This window comes from Triticum urartu, unplaced genomic scaffold, assembly GCF_056163025.1.
Source record: "Triticum urartu cultivar PI428250 unplaced genomic scaffold, HENAU_Tu73 scaffold6, whole genome shotgun sequence".
Classification (NCBI taxonomy): domain Eukaryota; kingdom Viridiplantae; phylum Streptophyta; class Magnoliopsida; order Poales; family Poaceae; genus Triticum; species Triticum urartu.
In genome coordinates, this window is record NW_028260785.1 from 75,001 (window position 1) to 90,000 (window position 15,000).

Genomic DNA, 15,000 nt, shown 5'->3' on the forward strand with positions numbered 1-15,000 from the left:
ATAGCGATTTTCGAACCATTTCCTATAAGAGAATGGTTTCCATTACTTTGAGAAATGGATTCTTATATCAAACTATAGCTATTGCATTAAAGAAGAAAAGAAACTAATAGAAGTCGAAGACGCGGAATGATAGTGAATAGAGAGAAAGATTCTTCTGATTTTCTTGTTTCTATCTACTAGACGCCGTAGAGAATTGAGAATTTTCATGTCTTTCAATTCTCGTACTCGTAATTGGAAAGTTATGGAAGGAGACCCATCATTTTGCAATGAAAACAACATATAAAACTCTGGACAATTTCGAAATCAGGCCAAGCGTCTTAATACATATGCAAAAAAATTCATTATTGGCCCACCATTGATTAGAAGATTTAGCTTGTATGAATCGCTATTGGTTTGATACGAATAATGACAATCGTTTCAGTATGTTAAGGATACAGATGTATCCACAATTCATTTAGAGTTACTTAATAGTCTATTTCTTATACCATATCTCTATCCCGTGAAATTCTCGAGCCAAAAGATGGATGCATATGCTGTGTTTCATTTTGCTAAATGATATCAATTAAATGGTGTATCAATTCCATAAATTGCATATAGCAATAAATAAATCAGCAAAATTCTTTCTAATATTTTAGATAGAAGAAACATTTCTTCTATCTAAAATATTAGAAAGAATGTACCCTTCTATCCAAATCCAATTTGCATCGATAAAATAAATCCAAATTCCAGTAGTAGATGAATAATTGCAAATTTGTGTGTGTACGAGATTAGAATAACTTCAAAATAACTGACATAATTTTGTATTTTTCCTGATCAGAAAAATACATGAAAAAGAAAGGAGGTAGAAAAATTTTTGGATTTATGGTTAAAGAAGAAAAAGAAGAAAACAGGGGTTCTGTTGAATTTCAAGTATTCAGTTTCACCAATAAGATACGGAGACTTGCTTCACATTTGGAATTACACAAAAAAGATTTTTCATCGGAAAGAGGTCTACGAAGACTTTTGGGAAAACGTCGACGTTTGCTGGCTTATTTGGCAAAGAAAAATAGAGTACGTTATAAGAAATTAATCGGTCAGTTGAATATTCGGGAGCAGTAATTTAATCGTTCAAATTTTTTTCTTGTTTTATTATTTTTTTAGTAGTCTTATAGTAGTCTTAGATTTTTCATTTTGATGAGCCTCGCTTTGAGGAATTCATGGAATAATCCATTTTCATGGAATAATGAATTAAGGAAGAAAGGATATGAGTCTACCGCTTACAAGAAAAGATCTCATGATAGTCAATATGGGCCCTCAACACCCATCAATGCATGGTGTTCTTCGACTGATCGTTACTCTCGATGGTGAGGATGTTATTGATTGTGAACCCATATTAGGGTATTTACACAGAGGAATGGAAAAAATCGCGGAAAACCGAACTATTATACAATACTTACCTTATGTAACAAGGTGGGATTATTTAGCTACTATGTTTACAGAAGCAATAACAGTAAATGCACCAGAATTCTTGGAGAATATTCAAATACCACAAAGAGCCAGCTATATTAGGGTAATTATGTTAGAATTAAGCCGGATAGCTTCTCACTTGCTATGGCTTGGACCTTTTATGGCGGATCTCGGCGCACAGACTCCTTTTTTCTATATTTTTAGAGAGAGAGAATTAATATATGATCTATTTGAAGCTGCTACAGGTATGCGAATGATGCACAATTACTTTCGCATCGGAGGAGTAGCCGCCGATCTACCTTATGGATGGATCGATAAATGTTTAGATTTCTGTGATTATTTTTTACGCGGAGTTGTTGAATATCAACAACTTATTACACAGAATCCAATTTTTTTAGAGCGAGTTGAAGGAGTAGGTTTTATTAGCGGAGAAGAAGCAGTAAATTGGGGCTTATCGGGACCGATGTTACGAGCTTCTGGAATACAATGGGATCTTCGTAAAGTAGATCCTTATGAGTCTTACAACCAATTTGATTGGAAAGTCCAATGGCAAAAAGAAGGGGATTCGTTAGCTCGCTATTTAGTACGAATTGGTGAAATGAGGGAATCCATCAAAATAATTCAACAAGCTGTAGAAAAAATTCCTGGAGGACCTTATGAAAATTTAGAAGTCCGACGCTTTAAGAAAGAAAATAATTCTGAATGGAATGATTTTGAGTATAAATTTCTTGGTAAAAAACCTTCGCCCAATTTTGAATTGTCAAGACAAGAGCTTTATGTAAGAGTAGAAGCCCCAAAAGGTGAATTAGGGATTTATCTAGTAGGAGATGATAGCCTTTTCCCCTGGAGATGGAAAATCCGTCCACCCGGGTTTATTAATTTGCAAATTCTTCCTCAGCTAGTTAAAAAAATGAAATTGGCTGATATCATGACGATATTAGGTAGTATAGATATCATTATGGGGGAAGTTGATCGTTGAAATGATAATAGATAGGGTAGAGGTAGAAACTATCAATTCTTTTTCGAAATTGGAATTATTAAAAGAAGTCTATGGACTGATATCGATTCTACCCATTTTGACCCTCCTTTTGGGAATAACAATAGAGGTACTCGTAATTGTGTGGTTAGAAAGAGAAATATCTGCGTCGATACAACAACGTATTGGTCCTGAATATGCTGGCCCCCTGGGCCTGCTTCAAGCTATAGCAGATGGGACTAAGCTACTTTTTAAAGAAGATATTCTGCCATCCCGAGGAGATATTTCTTTATTTAGCATTGGACCCTCTATAGCAGTCATATCAGTTTTATTAAGTTTTTTAGTTATCCCTTTGGGATATCATTTTGTTTTAGCCGATCTTAGTATTGGTGTTTTTTTATGGATTGCCATTTCAAGTATAGCTCCTATTGGTCTTCTTATGGCAGGATATAGCTCAAATAATAAATATTCTTTTTCAGGCGGTCTACGAGCTGCTGCTCAATCCATTAGTTATGAAATACCATTAACTTTTTGTGTGCTAGCAATATCTCTACGTGTGATTCGTTAAAATAGATCTTTTTCCTATAAAATCCATTAACTATTTATATTCCTTTTCTTATTTAGTATTTGGGTTGGTAAGTTAAACTAGATAGCTATATGAGTGAAACAAAACAGCTTATAAATTTGTAGTAAAAAGAAAAAATCTCATTTCCTACGTACAAGAAAAAAGTGGAAGTAAACATAAGCAGTGTAAACTCTTTATCCCAAGGTTGATATTTTTTAATTAGTCATCATATCTTGAAGCGGCCAAGAATAAAGGATTCACGATATGGAATTCCATTACTAGAATACTCCTAGTTATTACTATAACTTAATAATCCATAAGAAGAATCCACCAAAAGTTAGTGAAGGGTTAGGAACACTAAAGTACATAAAGGATTAGTAATGGAAAATCTAAAACATTAGAGATTTTTGCCCATAAAAGGAATCATAATAAGGACTTGCAATTTGTAGAAATTATCAAGTAGTACTTTCTTCGGATTCCGATCCAGAGTATGTTCCCATTCACTTGTTAAGGAAATGGCTATCAAGAACGAATTAACCCTTTATCCATTTTTTCTTTTTAAATACCCCCTCCCTGGGGAAAGAAGAATAGTAAAAAAGATATGGAGTGCACTAGAAAAAATTTTCATTATTTCCTTCCTCTATCCATATTCATGCAGAATTGCTCATGAACTAATACCCAACTCTTTCCATTTATTAATTGAATTCCTATAACAAGTAACAAGTGTTTTATTCCAAGATTAAGTTATTACTGAACAAAGAAAAATTTTCATTATATTATAAAGGATGAGATCAATTCGGAAGCGCTTTTTCTTATTCTAGCAGACGGAATTCCTTTGGTCTAATTTAGGACTTTCAAATCTATTTTATTTTATCTAATTCTATCTACGCCCCCGGGGCTAGGAACAAAACAGTCCTTTCCTTTTTCTGATCATAGAGAAGCCGTATGAAGCTAAGGTTTCATGTACGGTTTTGAAATAGCGGTGGGAACTGTGATGTTATCACCGACTATGATTATCTAACAGTTCAAGTACAGTTGATATAGTTGAAGCACAGTCAAAATACGGTTTTTTTGGATGGAATATTTGGCGTCAGCCTATAGGTTTTCTGGTTTTTTTAATTTCTTCTTTGGCAGAATGTGAAAGATTACCCTTTGATTTACCAGAAGCGGAGGAAGAATTAGTAGCAGGTTACCAAACTGAATATTCCGGTATCAAATATGGTTTATTTTATCTTGTTTCTTACCTAAATTTATTAGTTTCTTCTTTATTTGTAACAGTTCTCTACTTGGGCGGGTGGAATTTATCTATTCCCTATATATCCTTTTTTGATTTTTTCCAAATGAATAAAGCAGTTGGAATTTTGGAAATGACAATGGGTATATTTATTACATTAACTAAAGCTTATTTATTTCTCTTCATTTCTATCACAATAAGATGGACTTTACCGAGGATGAGAATGGATCAGTTATTAAATCTTGGATGGAAATTTCTTTTACCTATTTCCCTGGGCAATCTCTTATTAACAACCTCTTCTCAACTTGTTTCACTATAAATAAGATAATACAATAATAGTAAGAATATTTTCAACACAAAAGCTCTCTCAAACAAGAGAAAGAAACATATCTTTTTCATAGATATTTAGAATGAATATGTTCCCTATGGTAACTGGGTTCATGAGTTATGGTCAACAAACAATACGTGCTACAAGGTACATAGGTCAAAGTTTCATAACTACCTTATCCCACACAAATCGTTTACCTATAACGATTCACTACCCTTATGAAAAATCAATTACACCAGAGCGTTTCCGAGGGCGAATCCACTTTGAATTTGATAAATGTATTGCTTGTGAAGTATGTGTTCGCGTATGTCCGATAGATTTACCCGTTGTGGATTGGAGATTTGAAAAGGATATTAAAAGAAAACAATTGCTTAATTATAGTATTGATTTCGGAGTTTGTATATTTTGTGGCAATTGTGTTGAGTACTGTCCAACAAGCTGTTTATCAATGACTGAAGAATATGAACTTTCTACCTATGATCGTCATGAATTGAATTACAATCAAATTGCTTTAAGTCGGTTACCAATCTCCATAATGGGAGATTACACAATTCAAACAATTAGGAATTCGTCTGAAAGTAAAATAAACAAAGAAAAATCTTCGAATTCAAGAACGATTACTGATTACTAAACTTTGATTTTGTCTTTCTGTTATAAAAATCTAATAATTCTTTATTAAACTTTAAAATTAAACTATAAAGAAAAACGAAAAACTACTGCTTATTGGAAATTATTTCTTATTTTAAATCAGACTAGATTTTCGTGATATAATATAATTTATAACTATAAGTTTATACACAAAAAAATACCCTAATCCTTTTTTCCTTCCTTGAATCCTTTAGTTTTAGTCAGTTCATGAAAAATTTTATACTATTAATTTCTTTTTATCCATAATGGATTTACCTGGACCAATACATGAGATTCTTATGCTATTTGGGGGATTTGTTCTTCTACTAGGGGGTCTAGGAGTAGTATTACTTACCAACCCCATTTATTCTGCCTTTTCGCTGGGATTAGTTCTTGTTTGTATATCCTTATTCTATTTTTTATTAAATTCCTACTTTGTAGCTGTCGCACAACTTCTTATTTATGTGGGAGCCATAAATGTCTTGATCATATTCGCTGTAATGTTCGTAAATGGCTCAGAATGGTCTAAAGATAAGAATTATTGGACTATTGGAGATGGGTTCACTTCACTCGTTTGTATAACTATTGTTTTTTCACTAATGACTACTATCCCAGATACGTCGTGGTATGGAATTCTTTGGACTACAAGATCAAACCAAATAGTAGAACAGGGTCTCATAAATAATGTTCAACAAATTGGAATTCATTTAGCAACCGATTTTTATCTTCCGTTTGAACTCATTTCCATAATTCTTCTAGTTTCTTTAATAGGTGCAATTACTATGGCTCGGCAATAAGAAAACTTAGAAAAAGTACAAATTATAAGAATTGCAAATCTAAAATAAATAACTAAAGAATCACAATTTTGATTTAGTAAAATCCATCTACTGCCAACAAATACCTCCTTTTTTTTTTTTTTTTTTTTCTTTTGTTGTCGTAATTGTTCTATTGTAATTAATTGAATCGGTTCAATTCTTGCCCTCATATTGAAATGAATCGAGATTGATAAGGAGTTAGTTAATGATGTTTGAGCATGTACTTTTTTTGAGTGTCTATTTATTTTCGATTGGTATCTATGGATTGATCACAAGCCGAAACATGGTTAGAGCTCTAATATGTCTTGAACTTATACTGAATTCAATTAATCTAAATCTCGTAACATTTTCTGATCTATTTGATAGTCGCCAATTAAAAGGAGATATTTTCGCAATTTTTGTTATAGCCCTTGCAGCTGCTGAAGCCGCTATTGGACTATCCATTCTTTCTTCCATCCATCGTAATAGGAAATCCACTCGTATCAATCAATCTAATTTATTGAATAATTAGACTTTTGAATAATTAGACATAGAATCCTCTAAACAAAGGCGCACATATTAAAATAAATAGAAATCAATACTATTTTCTTAGTATTATTTGAGAATATCCATTTTTTTTAGTAGATTATTGCATAGTATTCTTTTTCACTTAAATGAATTTTTGTATTTGTAATTCATTGATATTGCAATTTGAATATTGCAATAATTTATATTGAAAAGACGATAGCCAATTTATTGGCTAATTCGAATTCGTCTGTACAATTCGTAAAATTCTTTCTTATTTCTTATTTATTGTTGAAATCCAAAATTAAAGTCTCTTGGCTCTCTTCACGCTTTCTCACAAACAGATTAAAAAATAGATTTTTTTTTTTGAAGTTTGGATAAACCATTGCTTCGTCTGGTGTCTACAATACATATGACTCATTATAGTACTAATTTCATTTTTACCAGATCGAAAAATTTTATGTTGAAAAGAAAAATTTATAGATCCAATGTCACATTCCGTAAAAATTTACGATACATGTATAGGATGCACTCAATGTGTACGAGCTTGTCCAACAGATGTATTAGAAATGATACCCTGGGATGGATGTAAAGCCAAGCAAATTGCTTCCGCGCCGAGAACCGAAGATTGTGTGGGTTGTAAGAGATGTGAATCTGCCTGCCCGACAGATTTTTTAAGTGTCCGCGTTTATTTAGGGCCTGAAACAACACGTAGCATGGCTCTATCTTATTGATACGTTACAAAAAACTTCACTCGAATCGTCTGATTCCTCTTTACCGAAGAAGCCTGTGCTCGAAATAATCGAGCACGGGCTTTTCTGGTCAAAACGTATCTTGTCTTTATCACTTTATCATGAGTTATTTTCCTTGGTTAACAATACTTGTTGTTTTGCCGATATTTGCAGGTTCATTAATTTTCTTTTTACCTCATAAGGGAAACAAAGTCGTTAGGTGGTATACTATATCTATTTGTTTATTAGAATTCCTTCTAATGACTTATGCGTTCTGTTATCATTTCCAACTGGAGGATCCCTTAATCCAATTAAAGGAGGATTATAAATGGATAGATGTCTTCGATTTCCACTGGAGATTGGGAATCGATGGACTTTCATTAGGATCTATTTTATTGACAGGATTTATCACTACTTTAGCTACTTTAGCAGCTTGGCCAATTACACGGAATTCGCGATTATTCTATTTCCTGATGCTCGCAATGTATAGTGGTCAAATAGGATTATTTTCTTCGCGAGACCTTTTACTTTTTTTTATCATGTGGGAGTTAGAATTAATTCCTGTTTACTTACTTTTATCCATGTGGGGGGGGAAGAGGCGTCTATATTCAGCTACAAAGTTTATTTTGTATACTGCAGGCGGTTCCATTTTTTTCTTAATCGGAGTTCTGGGTATGGGCTTATATGGTTCCAACGAACCAGGATTAGATTTGGAAAGATTAATTAATCAATCATACCCTGCAACCTTGGAAATACTTTTATATTTTGGCTTCCTTATTGCTTATGCTGTCAAATTGCCGATTATACCCCTACATACGTGGTTACCAGATACCCATGGGGAAGCACATTATAGTACATGTATGCTTTTAGCGGGAATATTATTAAAGATGGGAGCATATGGATTGATTCGGATCAACATGGAATTGTTACCTCATGCTCATTATCTATTTTCGCCCTGGTTAGTAATAATAGGAGCGATCCAAATAATCTATGCAGCTTCAACTTCTCTTGGTCAACGAAATTTCAAAAAAAGAATAGCTTATTCCTCTGTATCTCACATGGGTTTCATAATTATAGGAATTGGTTCCATAACCAACATTGGACTCAATGGAGCTATTTTACAAATATTATCCCATGGATTTATTGGTGCTACACTTTTTTTCTTGGCAGGAACCGCTTCTGATAGAATGCGTCTTGTTTATCTCGAAGAACTGGGGGGAATATCTATCCCAATGCCTAAAATTTTTACCATGTTTAGTAGCTTTTCAATGGCTTCTCTTGCCTTACCAGGAATGAGTGGTTTTGTCGCAGAATTAGTAGTATTTTTTGGACTAATTACTAGTCCAAAATTTCTGTTAATGCCAAAAACACTAATTACTTTTGTAATGGCAATTGGAATGATATTAACTCCTATTTATTTATTATCTATGTTACGCCAGATGTTCTATGGATACAAGCTATTTAATGTTCCAAACGCAAATTTTGTGGATTCTGGACCACGAGAACTCTTTATTTTAATCTGTATCTTTTTACCAGTAATAGGAATTGGTATTTATCCAGATTTTGTTCTCTCCCTATCCGTTGACAGGGTAGAGGCTCTCTTATCCAATTATTATCCTAAATAGGTTTGCTTTTTTTTACTCGTCTGCTCTATTAATGCAGAAATAAGTAAAAAAGTATATAATGCAGAAATAAGTAAAAAAGTATAATTAGATCTATCTCGAATTTTTGAGAACCCTTTGATAAGGCGTTCAAGGGGTTCTCAAATAAAACATAAAAGTAAAAACCTTCATTTCATGAAGGTTTTATTTTATGTAATCATTTAGGTGTTAATGTAAACGAACCATAACTATGTAAGCCTATTCCTAATAGATTTATACCAAAATAACAAATCCAAATTATAAGAAATCCTATCAAAGCTATAAGTGCAGAATTCGTACCCTTCCAATTTGGATTTGTTCTACTATGTAAATAAATTGCGAATATGGTCCAAGTAATAAATGCCCAAGTTTCCTTAGGATCCCAATTCCAATAGGATCCCCAGGCCTCATTAGCCCATACTGCTCCACAAAGAATACCTACGGTTAAAAGGGTAAATCCTAGGCTAATGACACGATAACTCCAAGAATCCAAACGCTCCGTTAATTGATATTTGTAATAATTTGGAAATGAAGGGACAGAGGTTCTTTTTAAAGCACTTCTTTTTGCATAAAAATATTTAATATCACTAAAGAAAAATGTTTTATTTAAAACATTTTTTTTCTTTTTAGAAAAGAAATGGAAATTATTTCGAAATCTAATGATTAGAATAGCGGCAGATAATAAGGATCCGCACAAAAGAGTTGCATAGCTTAATAACATCATACTGACATGCATCATTAACCACTGAGATTGTAGAGCAGGTACTAGTATCGTGGATTGATGCATTTCAGTTAAAAGACCCGATGTGGCAAAGCCTTGCGTTAAAATAGTACTTGGCGTAGTTATTGTGCTTAAATCATTTTTAGAGTTCTGTATTTTAGGAATGGTATGAAGAATATACAGGGCCCATGAAAGGAAGATCAATGACTCATATAAATTACTTAATGGAAAATGTCCCGAGGAAGCCCAACGAGAAACTAAGAATCCTGTTATAGAGAAAAAAGTAACTATCATTCCTTTTTCTGACGAATCGCGTAATCCTCCAAGTTCACGAACTAATAAGGTTATAAAATGAATCGTAATCACAATTGAAATCGTTGAGAAAGAGATATGAGTTAGTATATGTTCTAAAGTTGCAAATAGCATAAGGGGAAGGTCCCATTACAAAATTGTAAATTTCGAATTGATTTCTAATCTATTGTATTCTTTTTCAAGAATGCCGCCACTCGGATTCGAACCGAGATGCTTGAGCACTGCTTCCTAAGAGCAGCGTGTCTACCAATTTCACCATGGCGGCTAACTTCAAATAATAGGTAACTTAAAAGAATAATAGCTATTATCTTGGGAATCGTCGATATTGGGAAAGTCCATAAAATTTAGGAACATTAGAGTTTTCATTAAAATAGACTTCGTTTGGTAGTATCGTTTCCATTTTTTTTTTTTACAATAAACTCTTGCTTTGCCCAATAGAAACACAAACACTGCTTGAAAGAGTTGGAACTTCTTTTTTCTAACTTGCAATTATAGAACTAATTTTTTCTAATTAATTTCCCCTTTACATTTTGAAAATTCTTTCAATACAATGAAAAAAATCCAAAAGGGTTTCTATTTAATGATGAAATTAAAATAAAATGGATAAATAGAAAAGGCTTTTTGGATTTTTTAAAAATTTCTAGAATGAAAGTCTTTATGCTCTTATTAATAAGATTTACTAACCTTATGATTTTGGAGAAGATAGGTGGAAGTTGTAAGTCCTATTGTAAGAATACTCCACTTTTCATAATTTTCCTAATAGAATATGAGGATTCTATTAGGAAAATTATGAAAAGTTCATTGATAGGAAAAGAATACTTAGCACACAGTATACCAAACAAAACTTTTTTTTTCTTGTATATATAAGATAAGAGGGGTTTTTTGTTCTAAGAATATTGTACCGAGTAATTCGACACATAAAAGTACATTCAAAGAAGAATCCAAATTATTAAATAATTGGAATTCTTTTTTGATAAGTCAATTCATATTATTCCAAAATCTTATTATTTGTTTGTTGCCCAGAAAAACCCTTTGGTTTTGGATGCTCATTACCGCTCGAAAATGATCTTGATTTTACTAAAGAATAAGATTGTACTATGGAAAAATAAGTCTTTTTCTTCCAAATATTTTTACGAATACGCTTTTTTGACATTGAAGTACGTTTTTTTGGAACTGCCATTCAAAAAGGAAATTACTTTTTTCTAGTTGTATGTGAAAGACATCTATTGCTGCAAATCAATCCTTCTTTCTTCTTTTTATTAGTATTTATACTTAGATACTGAAAGATACTTAAATTTTGAATTATTTTTTACTTCATTTTGTCTAATGCGGATAAGACAACAAGAATTTTTTAACATTTTTTCTTTATATATTTTATACTTTTTTTTTAATAATATAGAATATATAGAAGGGTTTCTCATTTAAATCTATTTATATCTATTTATATATCAAGTATACTCCATATATAGATATATGGTATGGAAGCCTATCCCCCATATAAGATAAGACGGGGGGATAAAAAGAAGGGAAAATGAAAATAGTTAATTAAGTTCAGAATGGTATTCCATAAAGGAAAGGAATTCCAATCAAAACAAAAAATACTGAGTCTCTTAAACAAGACATTCTAAAACTTAGGTAATTTATAGTCATTAGAATTTTAGTTCTATATGAAGTAAGGACTATTCGATAATTTCTTATAAACATAGGTTTTCATTGGAATTCACTCAATCAGTTAATTATGGAACAAGAGAGCTGTTTCATCTTTGTTTTAAAGAAATATAAAAATGAATTATGAATAGAAAGTAAAATGATTCCACTTTTTTTTTTTTATTTTTATAAATATCTTTATTTAGTTAATAAAATAACTTCGTTACCTAGTTATTTTATTAACTTTTTTAATTTAACCAACTAAACCCATTCTTAATTTTTAATTATTTCAATGAGATAAATTTTGGAAAAATTAAGAATTTCAGTATTTTTTCTTATTCTTTTTATTTATTCTTTCAGAAAGAGATAAGAATTGGTTTGGTGAATCGGAAACAATTTTATAGAAAAATTGAAGTAAAAATTGAAGTAAAAATTGCAATTTCTTTTCTTATGGAACATACATATCAATATGCATGGGTAATCCCTCTTCTCCCACTTCCAGTTATTATGTCAATGGGATTTGGCCTTATTCTTATTCCGACAGCAACAAAAAATCTTCGTCGCATATGGGCTTTTCCTAGTGTTTTACTCTTAAGTATAGCTATGGTATTCTCAGTTCAACTGTCTATTCAACAAATAAATGGAAGTTCGATCTATCAATATCTATGGTCTTGGACCGTCAATAATGATTTTTCTTTAGAATTTGGATACTTGATTGACCCACTTACTTCTATTATGTTAATACTAATTACTACTGTAGGAATCCTGGTTCTTATTTATAGTGATGGTTATATGTCTCACGATGAAGGATATTTGAGATTTTTTGTTTATATAAGTTTTTTCAATACTTCCATGTTGGGATTGGTTACTAGCTCCAATTTGATACAAATTTATTTTTTTTGGGAACTCGTGGGAATGTGTTCTTATTTATTGATAGGCTTTTGGTTTACACGACCAATCGCAGCGAGTGCTTGTCAAAAAGCTTTTGTAACTAATCGTGTAGGGGATTTTGGTCTATTATTAGGAATTTTAGGTTTTTTTTGGATAACAGGTAGTTTAGAGTTTAGGGATTTGTTCAAAATAGCTAATAACTGGATTCCTAATAATGGAATTAACTCTTTACTTACTACTTTGTGTGCTTTTTTATTATTCCTTGGTGCAGTTGCGAAATCCGCACAATTCCCTCTTCACGTATGGTTACCCGATGCTATGGAAGGGCCCACTCCTATTTCGGCTCTTATACACGCAGCAACTATGGTTGCTGCGGGAATTTTTCTTCTAGCTCGACTTCTTCCTCTTTTCATATCTTTACCTTTGATAATGAGTTTTATTTCTTTAGTAGGTACAATAACACTATTCTTAGGAGCTACTTTAGCTCTTGCTCAGAGAGATATTAAAAGAAGCTTAGCCTATTCTACAATGTCTCAATTGGGTTATATGATGTTAGCTCTAGGTATAGGTTCTTATCAAGCTGCTTTATTCCATTTGATCACTCATGCTTATTCAAAAGCTTTATTGTTCTTGGGATCCGGATCCGTTATTCATTCAATGGAACCTCTTGTTGGATATTCACCAGATAAAAGTCAAAATATGGTTCTTATGGGCGGTTTAAGAAAATACATTCCAATCACAAGAACTACTTTTTTATGGGGTACACTTTCTCTTTGTGGTATTCCACCTCTTGCTTGCTTCTGGTCCAAAGATGAAATCCTTAGTAATAGTTGGTTGTATTCGCCCTTTTTTGGAATAATAGCCTCCTTTACTGCAGGATTAACTGCCTTTTATATGTTTCGGATATATTTACTTACATTTGATGGGTATTTGCGTGTTCATTTTCAAAATTACAGTAGCACTAAAGAGAGTTCCTTGTATTCAATATCCTTATGGGGAAAAAGGATACCCAAAGGAGTGAATAGGGATTTCGTTTTATCAACAACGAAGAGTGGAGTTTCTTTTTTTTCACAAAATATACCAAAAATTCAAGGTAATACAAGAAATAGGATAGGATCCTTTACTACGTCTTTTGGGGCTAAAAAAACTTTTGCCTATCCGCATGAAACGGGAAATACTATGTTATTTCCTCTTCTTATATTACTACTTTTCACTTTGTTCATTGGATTCATAGGAATCTCTTTTGATAATGGAGGAATTGGTAATGGAATAGCAGAGTTAACCATATTATCAAAGTGGTTAACTCCCTCAATAAACTTTACCCAGGAAAGTTCTAATTCTTTTGTAAATTCATATGAATTTATTACTAATGCAATTTCTTCTGTAAGTCTAGCTATCTTTGGTTTATTCATAGCATATATCTTCTATGGATCCGCTTATTCTTTTTTTCAGAATTTGGATTTAATAAACTCTTTTTACAAAGGAAATCCTAAAAAAGAATTTTTAGATCAAGTAAAAAAAAATATATACAGTTGGTCATATAATCGTGGTTATATAGATATTTTCTATACTAGGGTCTTTACCCTCGGTATAAGAGGGTTAACCGAACTCACGGAGTTTTTTGATAAGGGTGTTATTGATGGAATTACCAATGGAGTGGGTCTTGCTAGTTTTTGTATAGGAGAGGAAATTAAATATGTAGGGGGAGGTCGAATCTCGTCTTATTTATTCTTTTTTTTATGTTATGTATCTGTGTTTTTATTCTTTTTTCTTTCTTAAGTTAAGGAATTTACAACAAGTCTCTTGCAAAAATAACTATCCTATCCCCTTTCTACAATCTCTCTATATCCTTGTTACATAAGGTAAGTATTGTATAATAGTTCGGTTTTCCGCGATTTTTTCCATTCCTCTGTGTAAATACCCTAATATGGGTTCACAATCAATAACATCCTCACCATCGAGAGTAACGATCAGTCGAAGAACACCATGCATTGATGGGTGTTGAGGGCCCATATTGACTATCATGAGATCTTTTCTTGTAAGCGGTAGACTCATATCCTTTCTTCCTTAATTCATTATTCCATGAAAATGGATTATTCCATGAATTCCTCAAAGCGAGGCTCATCAAAATGAAAAATCTAAGACTACTATAAGACTACTAAAAAAATAATAAAACAAGAAAAAAATTTGAACGATTAAATTACTGCTCCCGAATATTCAACTGACCGATTAATTTCTTATAACGTACTCTATTTTTCTTTGCCAAATAAGCCAGCAAACGTCGACGTTTTCCCAAAAGTCTTCGTAGACCTCTTTCCGATGAAAAATCTTTTTTGTGTAATTCCAAATGTGAAGCAAGTCTCCGTATCTTATTGGTGAAACTGAATACTTGAAATTCAACAGAACCCCTGTTTTCTTCTTTTTCTTCTTTAACCATAAATCCAAAAATTTTTCTACCTCCTTTCTTTTTCATGTATTTTTCTGATCAGGAAAAATACAAAATTATGTCAGTTATTTTGAAGTTATTCTAATCTCGTACACACACAAATTTGCAATTATTCAT

The 15,000-nt window shown here is 32.2% G+C and overlaps 1 non-coding gene across 1 annotated transcript; it reads right to left on the reverse strand.

Annotated features, from left to right (window-relative positions):
- Positions 1-10,084: 10,084 nt before the first annotated feature.
- On the reverse strand, positions 10,085-10,164 carry TRNAL-UAG (transfer RNA leucine (anticodon UAG)). Its single transcript has one exon. It is a non-coding gene; the product is annotated as a tRNA-Leu (tRNA).
- Positions 10,165-15,000: the final 4,836 nt, after the last annotated feature.